This window comes from Pezoporus flaviventris, unplaced genomic scaffold (assembly GCF_033815535.1).
Source record: "Pezoporus flaviventris isolate CSIRO_AGI_PZ_B2104156 unplaced genomic scaffold, CSIRO_AGI_Pfla_v1 ptg000007l, whole genome shotgun sequence".
Lineage (NCBI taxonomy): Eukaryota > Metazoa > Chordata > Aves > Psittaciformes > Psittacidae > Pezoporus > Pezoporus flaviventris.
In genome coordinates this window covers 17,595,693-17,609,880 of record NW_026892555.1, presented here as the reverse complement: position 1 = coordinate 17,609,880, position 14,188 = coordinate 17,595,693, and the positions used below count along the sequence as shown (strand labels likewise).

At 39.3% G+C, this 14,188-nt stretch overlaps 2 long non-coding RNA genes across 2 annotated transcripts; both read left to right on the top strand.

Moving 5' to 3' along the window:
• Positions 1-498: 498 nt before the first annotated feature.
• On the top strand, positions 499-1,741 carry LOC133266572 (uncharacterized). The gene is made up of 2 exons (XR_009742444.1): positions 499-1,022; positions 1,340-1,741. It is a non-coding gene; the product is annotated as an uncharacterized LOC133266572 (long non-coding RNA).
• A 1,163-nt stretch (positions 1,742-2,904) lies between these two features.
• On the top strand, positions 2,905-9,882 carry LOC133266571 (uncharacterized). The gene is made up of 2 exons (XR_009742443.1): positions 2,905-3,275; positions 8,240-9,882. It is a non-coding gene; the product is annotated as an uncharacterized LOC133266571 (long non-coding RNA).
• The last annotated feature ends 4,306 nt before the right edge of the window (positions 9,883-14,188 follow it).

Sequence of the window (14,188 nt, the reverse complement as noted above, 5' to 3'; positions counted from 1 at the left end):
GATTTTGAGGACTTCATCCAGGACTTCACCTGATTTTACTGTTCATCCTGCAGTTCTTTTTTGTTACTTTTTTTTAGATTTTCCTTTGATCTTAATGAAGTGAAGTTTAAAGCACATAGACATATCTACCTATGGGTTGCAGTAGTGTCCCACTTAAGGTAACTGTGCATTTTTGACAGCTATGAGTGATTAGGGTGTGTGAAGAGGGCTCAAGGGGAATGACAGAGGTGCCTGCAGTCTTGAATCTTGCCATTTAATGAACGCATGTTAAATACAGTAATGGAGGGGAATCAAACTGGTTCACAGCTTGGTCATGTGCGTGTTAGTTTTAAATGTTTGTGTCCATTTGGACCAGGTTTGGGAGCAGGACTGTTGAAAATGCCAGGTTGGATGGAGTCTTGTGTGACATGGTTTAGTGTGAGGTGTCCCTGCCCATGGCAGGGGGGTTGGAACTAGATGGTCTTAAGGTCCTTTCCAACCCAAACTATTCTATGATTCTAAGTGCACAGCAGCAGCAGCAGACACAAGTCAAAGCCTGAAGCTGTCATGTTTGAGCTGGTACTTTCTGCTGGTGATACCTCCCATGTGTGGCTGTCTGCTTGCCCTCTCAGGGGGACAGTCTGGTGTGCACCAAAGGAGATGAGTTTCCTCATCTGCCTTTTGTGTGCAGGCACATGCTGAAGGTGGGAGCCGGGTTTTGCTGAGACAACAGATGCACATGTGAAGATAATTTCTATTCTTGTATCTAACTCTTTGCTGCAAAATAACAGTGGTGAGCGGTGGTAACTCAAGAAAACAAAAAATAGAAACTAACATAGTGGAAACAGGATGATAGATTAATGTCATTTTGTATGACAATGGTTATTGTCAAGTTACTGTCACAGGGTAGTTTTGCTCTGCGAAAATGTTTTTCATCTCAGCTCTCTTATTGTCTGGTTGTTTCTCAGATCAAGAAGACACTGGAGCTTGCAGTGCACAGATCGTTACATGTATGGAATTGACAACAAGGATATAAAATGTAGGTAAAATGATAAAAAAGTTGAGAAGGGGTGTGAGCAAAGACCTGCCTGTGAGCCTTCACCTTGAAGGCATGGGCATGCACATCAGAGGAGTGAAAGGAAACCCATGGAGAAGGCTGGTATGGCATGAAGCTCCATTGAACCCCTGGATATCCAGTACACAAATCCCTGAAAAAACAGGATTTCTGCAGGTGAATAATTTCTTCCATTGTTTTTTACAGTTATAAAGGAGTTGTGAAAATGGAAGAAGACACATGGCTATGGAGCCACGTACAGAAATTATGGTGTAACTTTGTTACGACTTTTTCCTTCCCTTTTAGGTTTGTCCTGAGGATGATTTAGCTACTGAAGAGAAATAAAAGCAGAAAGAGGCCACACCTAAAATCATGGAGTGAGACTTTTTCTTCTCATTGATATTTAATATTTTTATATTTAAATATTTATTGATATTTATTTAGATCCTCGAATCTTTGTTCCAGACATTGACTCTGCAGCAAATAACCATATCAAGGGAAGAAAGATTTATGTGACTATTATGTGCAGGCAAAACTGTGTGTATCTGATGCATAAAAAGGTTTCTGAATTTTGAGATCTACTAAATCAGTTGGGGTTTATTGCAATATCTTTCTGTGGTTCATTTGTTCAGGAAGAGAGCCTATATTAAATATGAAGGTCATATATATAGGAAAATATTTTATTAGTTAATAAAGCAAGAAAAAGTATGTAATGCCCTAATATTCCTTTAATCTGCTTATGCAGTGCTAGTGTAATAGATCTTCCTTCTTTAACCAGTCTTCTAAATGAATGAAAGTCCCACTAAATGAATGAGGCCCTCTGCCCACTTTCTAAAGGTTCAGTTATCCAACAAAGACTGAAAATAATGATAATGACTCAGGTAGACAATGGAATTCTAAATTTCGAGTATTAAATGAATGCTGTCATTCATGTAAATTGTACCATAAACTGACTTAAGACAAAAAAAGAATGCAAAAAAAAATTTATAGCACTTGCTATGAGGAAAACTTGCAGTCAGAGAAAAGGCTGAGTTAATTGAATAAATAATATGCCCATACCCCTTAATATATAATACATTAATGCAATATATCTTCATATTGATCTGCTACCAGACAGTCATGACAACTTCATTACTTTTGTGTAAAGAGTAGGCTTTTAGAACACCAGCTGACATTCTTTTTCCTTATTTCAGGTTTGTGTTGGACTGTGCTCACTATGTGCCGACATTAAATTCTCACTCTGTGCAGACATCAGTTGAAATGCACTGAAAAGAGCTAAAAAGCTTTCCAGATTTCCTACCTTTCAAAAACTCCCATCTCTCATTAAGGATGTGCAAAAGCACACTTCTAATGAATATCCCTGGGTGACTTGTTGTCACATCAAGATTTCGTATAAAAATGAATTAGTAGAAACTTTGGCCAAACTTTTTGGTAATCTGTATTTTTACATTTCGCATTTCATGTGAATCAGATGTCGAACAGCAATTCTATCTTGTACTACCTGTATGCTTTTCAGTTACATCTTGCTTCCAATTGCTGTTGTATAGCTACCAAACACCAAACCACAGAGCTCCCAGGGGCTGCGTAACCTGTTTACAAGAGGTGCGCTGATTCCTGTGGTTTCACAAGTTCCTTGGAAAGATGTCTGAAGAGGCTTTCCGTCACCGACACGAACAGAGGCAGGCTTCCCAAGGTCTTTCCCATGGCTACAGAAATGATCCAGAGGTTTTCCCATGAAGGAATTCATGGTAGAGGCAGAGACTGGAGAATTTCATGGGAAGAAGTTGCTGGCGGGGCTCCTGAGCTTGGGTCCACTGCAAATGGCAGGTGAGGCGCAAACGCTTGCAGCACTGCTGTGTCCCTCAAGAGAATGCCTGGGCATGGAAGAGGGCTGTGGGAGGACACACCTGCCCATCCCTCTGAGCTGTGTTTGGTGCTAAGCCGCATGGAGCTGTCATTTGGTTAATGCTGTGCACTCACAAATACTGCTGCTCTCTGTGCTGGATTTAATTTTGGGAGGATTGAAAGGAAGTACCTTGGGAAGGATTGTACGAGAAGAAGACATATAAACCTTTTTTCATGACTCAACTTTGTTATTTTCACAAATGCAGAACACATTTGGTCTGGCATCCCATTTGATTTGTTTACTGCTTTTGTGTCCCACATTTGCACAGGCTTTCCAAACAGAGATACTTCTCTCATCTGGCCTGTCTCTGTCTTCTGCACAGAAACCTCAGTATAGGTGGGTGGAGTACATGTCCAGGGCATTTGAGTGGGCCATGGAGGGGAACAGAGTGAACTTTTGGAATAACCTGGGCTGTATTTCAAGCTTGCCCATGGTTCAAGTGTAGAAATTATGGGATTTTTTTGGGAAATGATGTTAGGCAATATCAGCTATCAGCCCCTACCTTGGTTGCACACAGCTTACTCTTTACGTGATCCACCCCTGGATGTGGAATATTACAGCACTGTTACGAATTATTCAGTCTGTGTGCTTTGGAAAGTATGCACCATGGCTCATTTTCAAACGTCACCTTTGTTATAAATATGAGTGGTTCCTACATTGACATGAAACTAGTCAGGTAGAATTTAAAAGAGCAAAGAATTTCACAGGTGGCTGATTTGTTGCTTGATTGTGGTGTGTGTAAATAGTTCTGTGCTTCAAAAGAATACCATAACCCCACCACAACCACCACCTCCCCCCATTGCATTCTAGATAAGGCTGCTGCTAGCTTTTCCTAACTGTAACTCCCGGGTTAGTTGGGATGTATCTGAGTTAAATCAAACTGAAAGAAGGAACAAACCCATCCTCTCAGCCCAGCCTTTTTCCAGCCAGAGCCTTCTTTTTAACCACCATGTCAGCTGGCCTTGCCCTTTTCAGATATGCTGAGAATGAAGCACTAGCTCCGCTGTCCCTGTCACCTGGCATATCTGCCAGAAGGTTGGGAGATCTAAAAAGGGTAAGTTTTTTCTGCATATGTGCTGAGGCTTGTTGTATAAACACTGTCATACTGCAGCCTTTCAGAAATGCTTTGGCTTCACTTAAACGCCTTTGTAATGGCCCATACGAAGAGAGTTTCCCCAGAAGCAGTTACCTAGCATGCATCATTCTTGGCAGTATCTGCAAATAAACTTCTTGTAATTGATTTAATAATTTTCAAATAAAAAAATTATGATAGCTGCAGACAGCTATAAATAACAGAAATGAAACACATTATTTGCACGGTGCCTTCACATGCACTTGTTTAGCTCTTCTTGCTGTTAAGTTAAAACATCTGTTTCTATGGAAGTGGAGCATTCCATGCAACAAACACAGCACTGGAAGTGACCCACATATTAAATGACAACATTTGACAAATTCTAGCAGTTGATTACTGGGGAGGAGTAGACTGTGGTTATAATCAGAGTAAACCAGAAAAATGTGTACCTTTATAAACCTAGAGTTTAAATGAAACATCTGTACTAAATCATGTTTGTAGAACAGCACTGTAGCCAACTACCAGACCATATGATAATGGGGTGTTTTTAACAATCCCTATTTCCATCGCCATCCTCCAAATCAGATCCAGATTCTGCCCAATGGCATGAATTCTGCTGGAAACCAACTGGAATAGCGTCAGGCTACAGTGGATGCTGTCAGTTTAAGATACAGATACCCATAAAAAGTTAGTGATTCCAATACCTTATAGAGATTATAAGCACAGGTAGGAGCTCCATGAATACTGGGGTGCTTTGCAGACAACAGTCTTTTCCAGGCATATTTTAACCGAGATTTACATACTGGAAAAAGGTGCCTATGGCAGGGGGATTGGAACTAAATGATCCTAAGGTCCTGTCATACCTAAACCATTCTATGATTCTATGATTTGCTGAAGTGACCATGGAATCTTATTCTTAAGGAACTGTGAGTGTGTAGCAAGAAAGTGGATATTAGAATTACAGCAGCAGGTCAGCTGGTGATAAACTGAAAGTGCTCAGGCTGGCAACAAACCCAGGTTTGGCAGCTCATTTAAATGCAATTCTTTTGGTCTGTGAAATTGGTATACAAAAGTCAAGTAAGTACAATGTTTTTTGAGTGCTTCCTGTTGCTGTTAAGTGGATACAAAGCAAAAGAAAACTAGTTTAGTCCACCTTTTTATGTAGATTCTTGAACTGACATTCATTAGTATAATCTGAACAGGCGAATTTTCTTGTTACTGTAGAATATTCTCAAAATTAATTTAAAAACAAATAAATGCCCAAACCTTGTATTAGCTTTACACAGTCACTGCATTCTTTCAAAAACATAAAAAGGCAAACCCACCCTGCAAAAACATTGTTAGTTTTAGACGACCCATCATAAAAAAGTTGCCATCGTATTAGGAAAACCTGTGCAGAATTCCTTGGCCAACATGAGTGACACCCAATAAAAACTGTAATATTGAATGAATGAAATATTACTTGAGTGACAATCAAGAAATCAGTTATTTTGGACAGGGTAAGTTCTCACTCTGAAGAGGTAGATGAGTGCCATTTGGCAAGAATTAAGGCTACATTAACAGGGAACAGATAATATAATGAGTGGTAGTTTCAACAATTACAGTTACAGGTTAGCAGCACATACCTAAAATACTATAATAACGAAATTATCCCATTATTTAGAGCTAACTAGCAGGACTTTATGTCTATGAGAAGTTAATAGGATTCTTATTTAAGAACAAGGAACAAGTTTTTAAGATAGCATGAAAGTTGTACAGTTAGGAGGTAGGGAAAAATCTATGCAGTATTCATCTTAACATTGTGATGTATTTTGATGATCCAATATTTTGTTTTAAACATTCTGTTTAAGTTTACAAATAATATAAAAGAAGCTTAAATAGTTGCACCACCACCATAATAGAAATTGTGACTGGTAGGTTACTGAATTCAAGAATAACAACAGGAAAGTGGACTACCAGTGCAACCAGTGTGCTTAAATGTAGAAGAAAATTTTAAATAAAAAGCTGAAGTGCTTTGGGATAAACACAAAATGGGAGGCAGAGGATGTTAAAGCTCAAAAGACTTAGAAATACAAGATCATCTTTGGTCTTATGTTTTATTAAAACTTTTTTGTAGATTTATAGATGTTATTGTCACAAGGGACTATTAGATCATCTGGCCTGAGCTGATCTTGTATAAAAGCAATGTCTAGAGAGTCCTCTGAGAGGGCTCTTCCTCAGTTTATTTTATACCGTATAACTGATAACTTACAGTGCTATTAGACAAAATTAAACCCTTTGTCATCTAGATCTTCAATGAAATAATTCTCACAATATGTTCCTTGAAGACCCATTTTTATGGCGGCATTTATTCCAAAATCCAGTGCAAAACTTAATTCCTAGTATTTACCTGAGTTTTAAGTTGCTTGCTTCTGGTGTCATAGCATCCGACAAATAAAACCACTTGATCAGAAACATCTAAATTTTCCTTATTCTTTGGCTTCTTTCAGTGTCAGGCCATCGGTATATATTTCAGTATATTACTTCCTGAGTTATTGAAAATGGCACAGATGAACTGTTGCATAAAGTTGAAAAAATACCTCTGAACCTGCCAACATCAGTGTCTAGTTTCTTAAGACTAACCTTTTGGTTTGGAAGAGTTTTACAATGGTTGTATGTCTCACTAATGAAAGTTGTCAGCTTAATCTATCTCATCAAATACGCTACTCACTAGAATTCTACTTCTATTTAGGAGGAGTGTTAGTAATTGATGAAATAATACCAAATTCTGTAACAGCAGTTTCAGAGGGTTTTTTTACACCACAACATGAAGGCTGCAAGTTACACTATATACCTCATCACTCATGAACAGCATAGCTTTATATGCACAGTAAATAACAGCTAAATTAAATGGAACGAGTATTTTAGACAAGTTAAGAGCCGAGGTAAATTTTAGGCCATCTTTCTTAAAATACATTAGCCAGGTAAATTTACTCTCCTCTCAAGAAATGCAGTTACCTCTTAACCTCATGATTTTCAGAACTGTCTGGTGTTAAACTCACTCCAGCAGAGAAATGTTGGATTCTGTAACGTCAGGAAGCATGACCACCACCATTTTGTAATTCTATTGCATTTTTCATATCATGTACCATTATTTAATTCCATTTTGCCATTCTTATGTCGTGTGGGATTCTGCCTGCATGGCATGACAGTTGAAAGTCTGGCGCACATTCTTGACAGCTGTTTTGAAGTGAAGGCTGCAATGCGTGCTACATCTGGAGGTGCTGAGGTTTGAGTGCAGACAGTGGAAAAGTCCAATTTCTCTTTAGGGATGACTGGGATAGATTTACAATATCTAAGCTCTCACTCAGGAAGGGGACTCCATAAGGATCTACTCAGGCAGATGCTGTTGCAAAATGAAAGCCAAAGATTCTATGGCACATTTTGTGATACTCCTAAATAAGTTAAATTAAAACAAGTTAAATATTGGGTTAGAGGACTCATGAACATTGCCTATGCTATCCTGAAATGGCAGGCAAAAGATATCCGTTTTCTGTCTGATTTCCTTCTAATTTTTAAGATATGGTTTTGTTTATAAATTGTATAGGAAAGCAAAGCTGGATCTAGGCTTCATAGCAGACTTTATGGATGACAGGAGAATTGCTAAAATGGTAATACTATCAATGTCAAGAAATCCAAACTGAATTAATTAAGATGCAATGTGTCTTAAGAAAAGTGGGTTGGAAGGGAAGGGGGTTGGCAAGTCATGTTTTTAAACTTGATCTGTTAACATTTTGTTCTGGGAAAAGGATGGACGATACTTTATCAATGATTTCATGTCCTGTCCATTCAAAAACTCTTAATTCACACAATATTTTCACACAAAACTAGTACATTCTTCTAGTTATAAGACATCTTTTAGTGTCATATAAAAATACAATCAATATTGCTTAATTTCAGAGCAAAACAGAAATTCACTTTGTGCCCTTGCATATTTAAAGAATAAAGCTGGCCAAGCTCTTCTACACACTGTAGCACTCCAGGTGTGATGCATTTTTGGAACTGTGGGCTTTCCTCCTGAAAAACTTATTCTTGAGAGTAGTACTTTCCAAATATTTCTGGTTTCTATTTATCAATCCAGAATGTTCCTCCTAAAATAGAAGTATCCTGAGTATTTTATAATGCATAAGGAAGTGGCTGGGAAGTTGACTGGTTTGGTTATTGACATTTTCTTGGGTTTTTTTCTAAGCATTTTCATCCTCCTGGCTTTTGGACACACAGCGCCAGCTGTGAATACTGGATATGTCTCTGAAGCAAAAGGGGTCAGTGGGAATATGAGGATCTCCTGTGTTCCCACTACATTGTATCAGTCTTCAAAGCTGTGTTGTGCCACATAACAACAGTTTGACCTCACTGTACCACATCATTTGAGGCCTGGATGGAGTGTTTCCCAACTCTTCCCAGTTCCACAAATCCCCTTTGCAGCAGAGGAGCTGTCAAGGTGTTGAGTTGCCCCTTTCTCCTCCAGCAGTGCTACATCAGTGCTCAGGACAGTGAAGCTCCACAAGGCATGGAAGAAAGAACAGCACATTGGATAAAGCCAGTCTGGGATGCACTTGGGATGTACCTAGATGCTTTGGTGGTTGTTATTACAGAAAATCCAGACCTGTCTTCGCCTTTGTGCTAAAACTGGAGATTCACACTGAGTGCTTTATTCTGTGGCTTCACCAGAGTATATTCTTGTTCAAGCATGGCACTGTGCTTATTCTTCACTTCCAGTTTCACAGGATCTTATAATCAACTAGGTTGGAAAAGACCTTTAAGATCATCAAATCTAACAATTACCCCAGAACTGCCAAGTCCACCACCAAACCATGTCACTGAGGTTTCAAGACTGTATTTGTATTTGAAGCCAATGGCATTGTTTCATGGAAATACAGAAGTCCTTACCAACTAAGAATAAGGCAGTCATCAAAAAAAACTTCCACTCTGGTCATATTTCAAGAGATTCAGTAGAGCCTAGGACAGCCTGACAGCACTGCATCTCCTTGTTGAAGGCCCTGTAGCACATAGAAATACAAAATTTAAGTGTTCAGATTTTTGAGGTGAAATTCTATCCAAATCATTACAGTGCACAGAAATGTGCAACCTCAACAGAAAGAGTTTCTCCATCTGAAATAAAATATTAGTGCTGCTGTTGATGTAGCCAGTTTCCCCAAGCAAGCACCATCATCAGATGGTCCTAATTGAGTTCTGACACTCAGTCTAATCAATGTGTATTAAAGAAAGAGCAAAAGAACTAGTTTTGGGAAAATTACATATTTAAAAGATTTGGTGTCAGCCACAGTGATTTTACATTAAGTGAAAGCTGCTGTTAGGAAAAATAAATGAGAAAATCTCAAATCTACTCAGCTCCATTCGCTGCACATTTTAAGAAGAGAAACCTTGTTGATCATAAATACATTATTGTTTGTTAAATGAGAGACCTGTATATTCCCTGGATATGTTATTTTTAATAAACCTTGCTTCTTATACACATAAACCTCAGGGAACATTCAAATTACTATTTTACCTCTACAAAATGTTCATTTTCTGTTTTCCCCCATCAAGAATAACTTTGAAAAACTGTGTAGTACTTCAGACTTCTATAAGCAGGTGAGGTTTTACTTGTAGAACCAATGGCCAAATGATGGTTGGGTGGTCTAAAGTTTACTCAGCACCCACATATTATATGGTTTCCAGAACTTCTGTGGTTGAATTTGAATATTTAACTTTTTTTCATTCTGTGCATTAAATTGTTATTTCAAATTATTGAGGCAGTAATGGAAAACTGTTAGCTTCAGCATGATATAATAATATAATGAAAGCCTGAATTATTTCTCTGACATTTAAGATGTTGTTATGTATATTTTTAATTATTTATACATTATGCACTCATAAATACTTACACTTCTTTGTGGCAACCAGATCTCTTCAAAATCATTGGTTATTCATCATGGATGTCCACATGAACCTCCTGCATCCCAATGGAAAAATAAGTCTTTTGTCCTTTACTGTTTCCTATCAATAAGCCTTTTCAGTGTTTTTTGTTTTTAACTAAGTATTTTTTAGAGCTGTTATCTTAGCTTCATGGTGCCTAAATTTATCTTTCTGTATGAAAATTAAAATGATGAAAGGCAGATTGCAAAGAAAACATTGAATTCTTATATTATTTCTGAACTAATCAGTTATCTTTGGTTTCAAATATGCAGTTCCAGGAGGCCCTGGGGGCCCCAGTGGTGGAAACCATCTGCTGCAGAGGCTTCAGTGTCTTAGGGACTCAGAGTAAAAGTTTCAAAACCAATCAAGGATTTATTTCTGAACATGATCTCTTCATTTTTAATTTTCTGTTACTTCTCATTCTATATAGAAAAAACAATGCAGAGAAATAGCATTCCAGTCCTTTTTAGCTTTAATTATCTGTTAGCAAACATTAGCAAACTGTAGTGGAATCTTCTGTATTTAGTGAATCTGGCCAAGATACATTTCACTCACTATCGCACCTAGCTGTTTGTCTAAGCTTAGACATTGGTGTTGGCCAAAGTTAAAAAATCAGGTTGACTGTAGTGTTACCAATCCTAGCCATGCCATCTGTCTTACCTCAGTATAATACACAGAACCATTAGGAGCGTATCAAAGGACTCCTAGCAATCAGAAAACTAAACAGAAAAAAACAATGAGAAACTCCAGAGCCAAGATGTAGCTGAAGTTTTTCCCATCATCCCAGACTTGGTTGTCTTACTTGCTTCTCTGAGAAGGAGAGTCACAGTCCAAATGCACTAGGTAAGGCAACCCTTAGGTTCTGACTAACAGCTTGTTTGTCAAAGCACAGCAAAAATAAAGGCCATTTTTACATATAATAGTTTTTTTTTCCCATTTTTACATATAATATCCCATGAAAGTGGGATACCTAAGTTCAGGTCCAGCCCTATCTATTAGTGTCAAGTTTGCGTCTCACATCTCCAAGGATTCCCTGGGTAAGGTTAGAAAGGATTAAGCATTTCTTCTCTTCTCCTCATAAAGATGGACTATTGTGCAGCAAACTGCAATATAAAGGCTCTAACAATTTGGTAGGCAAAGGGTAAATTGAAGCAGAAAGAGGCAACAGTTTTCTAAAGATTATATACTTCTGGGTCAGGGGTGGGTTTGGAACACTGTTCCCAGTAGATGCTGTTACTAGCATCTATATTTTTTATATCATCTGTCTATTTCTTGGTTTTTCTTTAAGACTTCTTTTCTAGAAATCAGCTGTGGAGGACAGTCAGAAGTAACACTGCTTACCTGGCTGTTATGCTCCAAACTTTATAAAGCACATTATTTGTGGTTTCACTCTCTTTTACTCAGTAGTGCCTACAACATCAGCCCAACACCAACAATCCCTTGTTTATTCATTTCAGCTTCCAGGAGGCCTGCTGCCACTGCTGCTACTGAGTCATAGGTATTAGACTTTATTAGGCTTGAGAACACATGGTGCCTTAATAGACATAATCACATCTGTGTCATGAAAATTAATGAAAAAATATTTTTAGATCATTTATTGATTCACCGATTTAACTCATTCAAGCATCTGTCTTCTTTCATGTTCTGTGTCATTTTCCCTAGCTACACAGAACAAACCAGCTTTGCAGAAATACTTGAATCAATCTTTGGCTCTGATTTTACAAGGATATCTGTATGGGTAGGTAATTGGAGAGTCCCATAAATAAATAAGGGACTTAGATACTATAAACCCTTCCCAACAGTCCCAAAAGAGAAATTGTTGTTTTCCACCATACTTTTCCACTCCAACCTCACCAGATGTAGTATACATCATATTCGTAGTTTCAAAACAGCTGTCAACAGTGTTTGCCAGAATCTCAGTTGCCTTGGCATTCAAATGGTATTTCACATGACACACAAGTGGCAATATCAAAAGAATAATGGCAGACAGCACTGCAGAAATATCAAATGGATTGATGGAAGAGTAAATCAGATTGCAGGCATCTTTAGTGACACACTTTTCCATTTACCCACTCAGCTGAAGTACTTATGTCTAGGGCTATTTTTCCCACAAGTGTCTTTATGATTTTGGCATTGTTATATACTCCTATTCTCTTGGTTCTGGTATCACATTATGTTTATTCCTTCAATTCCTGTTGCAGAAATGGTATCCAAGGTAGGATTCTTTCTTCAGTCATCTACTAAAATTAGCTTCTTCCTGCCTTCCCAAAAACTTGACACAGTCTCCCACAGCATCCTCACAGCTAAATTGAGGAAGTGTGGACTGGATGATCAGGTAGTGAGGTGGACTGTGAACTGGCTGAAGGAGAGAAGCCAGAGAGTTGTAGTCTATGGGGCTGAGTCTAGTTGGAGGCCTGTAACTAGTGGAGTGCCTCAAGGGTCAGTACTGGGACCGGTGTTATTTAATATATTCATCAACGATTTAGATGAGGGAATTGAGTGTACTATCAGCAAGTTTGCTGATGACACTAAGCTGGGAGGAGTGGCTGACACGCCAGAAGGCTGTGCTGCCATCCAGCGAGACCTGGATAGGCTGGAGAGTTGGGCAGGGAGTAACTTGATGAAATATAACAAGGGAAAGTGTAGAGTCCTGCATCTGGGCAGGAACAACCCCAGGTTCCAGTATAGGTTGGGGAACGACCTGTTAGAGAGCAGTGTAGGGGAGAGGGACCTGGGGGTCCTAGTGGATGACAGGATGACCATGAGCCAACACTGTGCCCTTGTGGCCAAGAAGGCCAATGGCATCCTGGGGTGTATTAGAAGGAGGGTGGTTAGTAGGTCGAGAGAGGTCCTCCTTCCCCTCTACTCTGCCCTGGTGAGACCCCATCTGGAATATTGTGTCCAGTTCTGGGCCCCTCAGTTCATGAAGGACAGGGACCTGCTGGAGAGAGTCCAGCACAGGGCAACTAAGATGATTAAGGGAGTGGAGCATCTCCCTTATGAGGAAAGACTGAGGGAGCTGGGTCTCTATAGTTTGGAGAAGAGGAGACTGAGGGGTGACCTTATAAGTGTCTATAAATATATGAAGGGGGAGTGTCACGAGGATGGAGCCAGGCTCTACTCAGTGGCAAACAATGATAGGACAAGGGGTAATGGGTACAAACTGGAACACAAGAGGTTCCACTTAAACTTGAGAAGAAACTTCTTCTCGGTGAGGGTGACGGAACACTGGAACAGGCTGCCCAGGGAGGTTGTGGAGTCTCCTTCCCTGGAGACATTCAAAACCCGCCTGGACACATTCCTGTGTAACATTATCTAGGTGTTCCTGCTCCGGCAGGGGGATTGGACTAGATGATCTTTTGAGGTCCCTTCCAATCTCTAGCGTACTGTGATACTGTGATACTGTGAAACTTGTCACATTGGTCAAAATATTAACATTGAGATAACCTGTTTATTATGCATCTGAAGTGTTTGGTCCTCCTGCTTCATGTTTCTTACGTGTTGTGGATAGTCTGCTTTCAGTCTGTTGTCCCTCTCCCCCTCACTGCTCTTTTGGTGTCAACCAGAAGCCAGCTGGCTGGTCCATCCTCCTTCAGTTCAAAGTTACTTTGGTGAGTACCAGAATAATACGGTACTTCCTCCAAAGGCCCAGTTGCTACCTTTCTCCAATCAGGCTTATAGGCCCTAACAAAGAATTCAAAGCGTCATCTTATTGGGGAATTTAAGTCAATTCTAAGAGCAGCTGAAAAGGGACATTCATAAAGAAGGAATGAAGATGTCTGTTATCATGAGTCCCAGCTTTTCTGCTAGACGTTCTTTTCTCCAGAACTATTCTCATGATTGAAGCAGCAACAGGATCCAAATAACACACTGACCGGTTTCCAGTATGCTTAATACGATCTTTGGACTGGACAGGCTAGTTTATGGCCCAGTACAGCCTGGTGTGGCTGCAGGGAAGTGCCCAGGAAGGTCTAGTCCTTTCCCACCACATACTTGGTTCCAGGATCCAACAGATAATGTAACACTATTCTGTTACAGCTGCAAATGGAAGTTATTTTATGATTGCTGGTTGTACTTACTTTGAAAAAGGTATTTTAAGAGGACAAAGGTCTAAGATGTGCTGCAGCTGATGGACTTTTTGCTTTTGTTTGTGAGAAGAGAGGGCCATTCTCAGCCTAGAGCCATGGGCCAGAAAGCTCCTTATCCAATAAATTCAGGA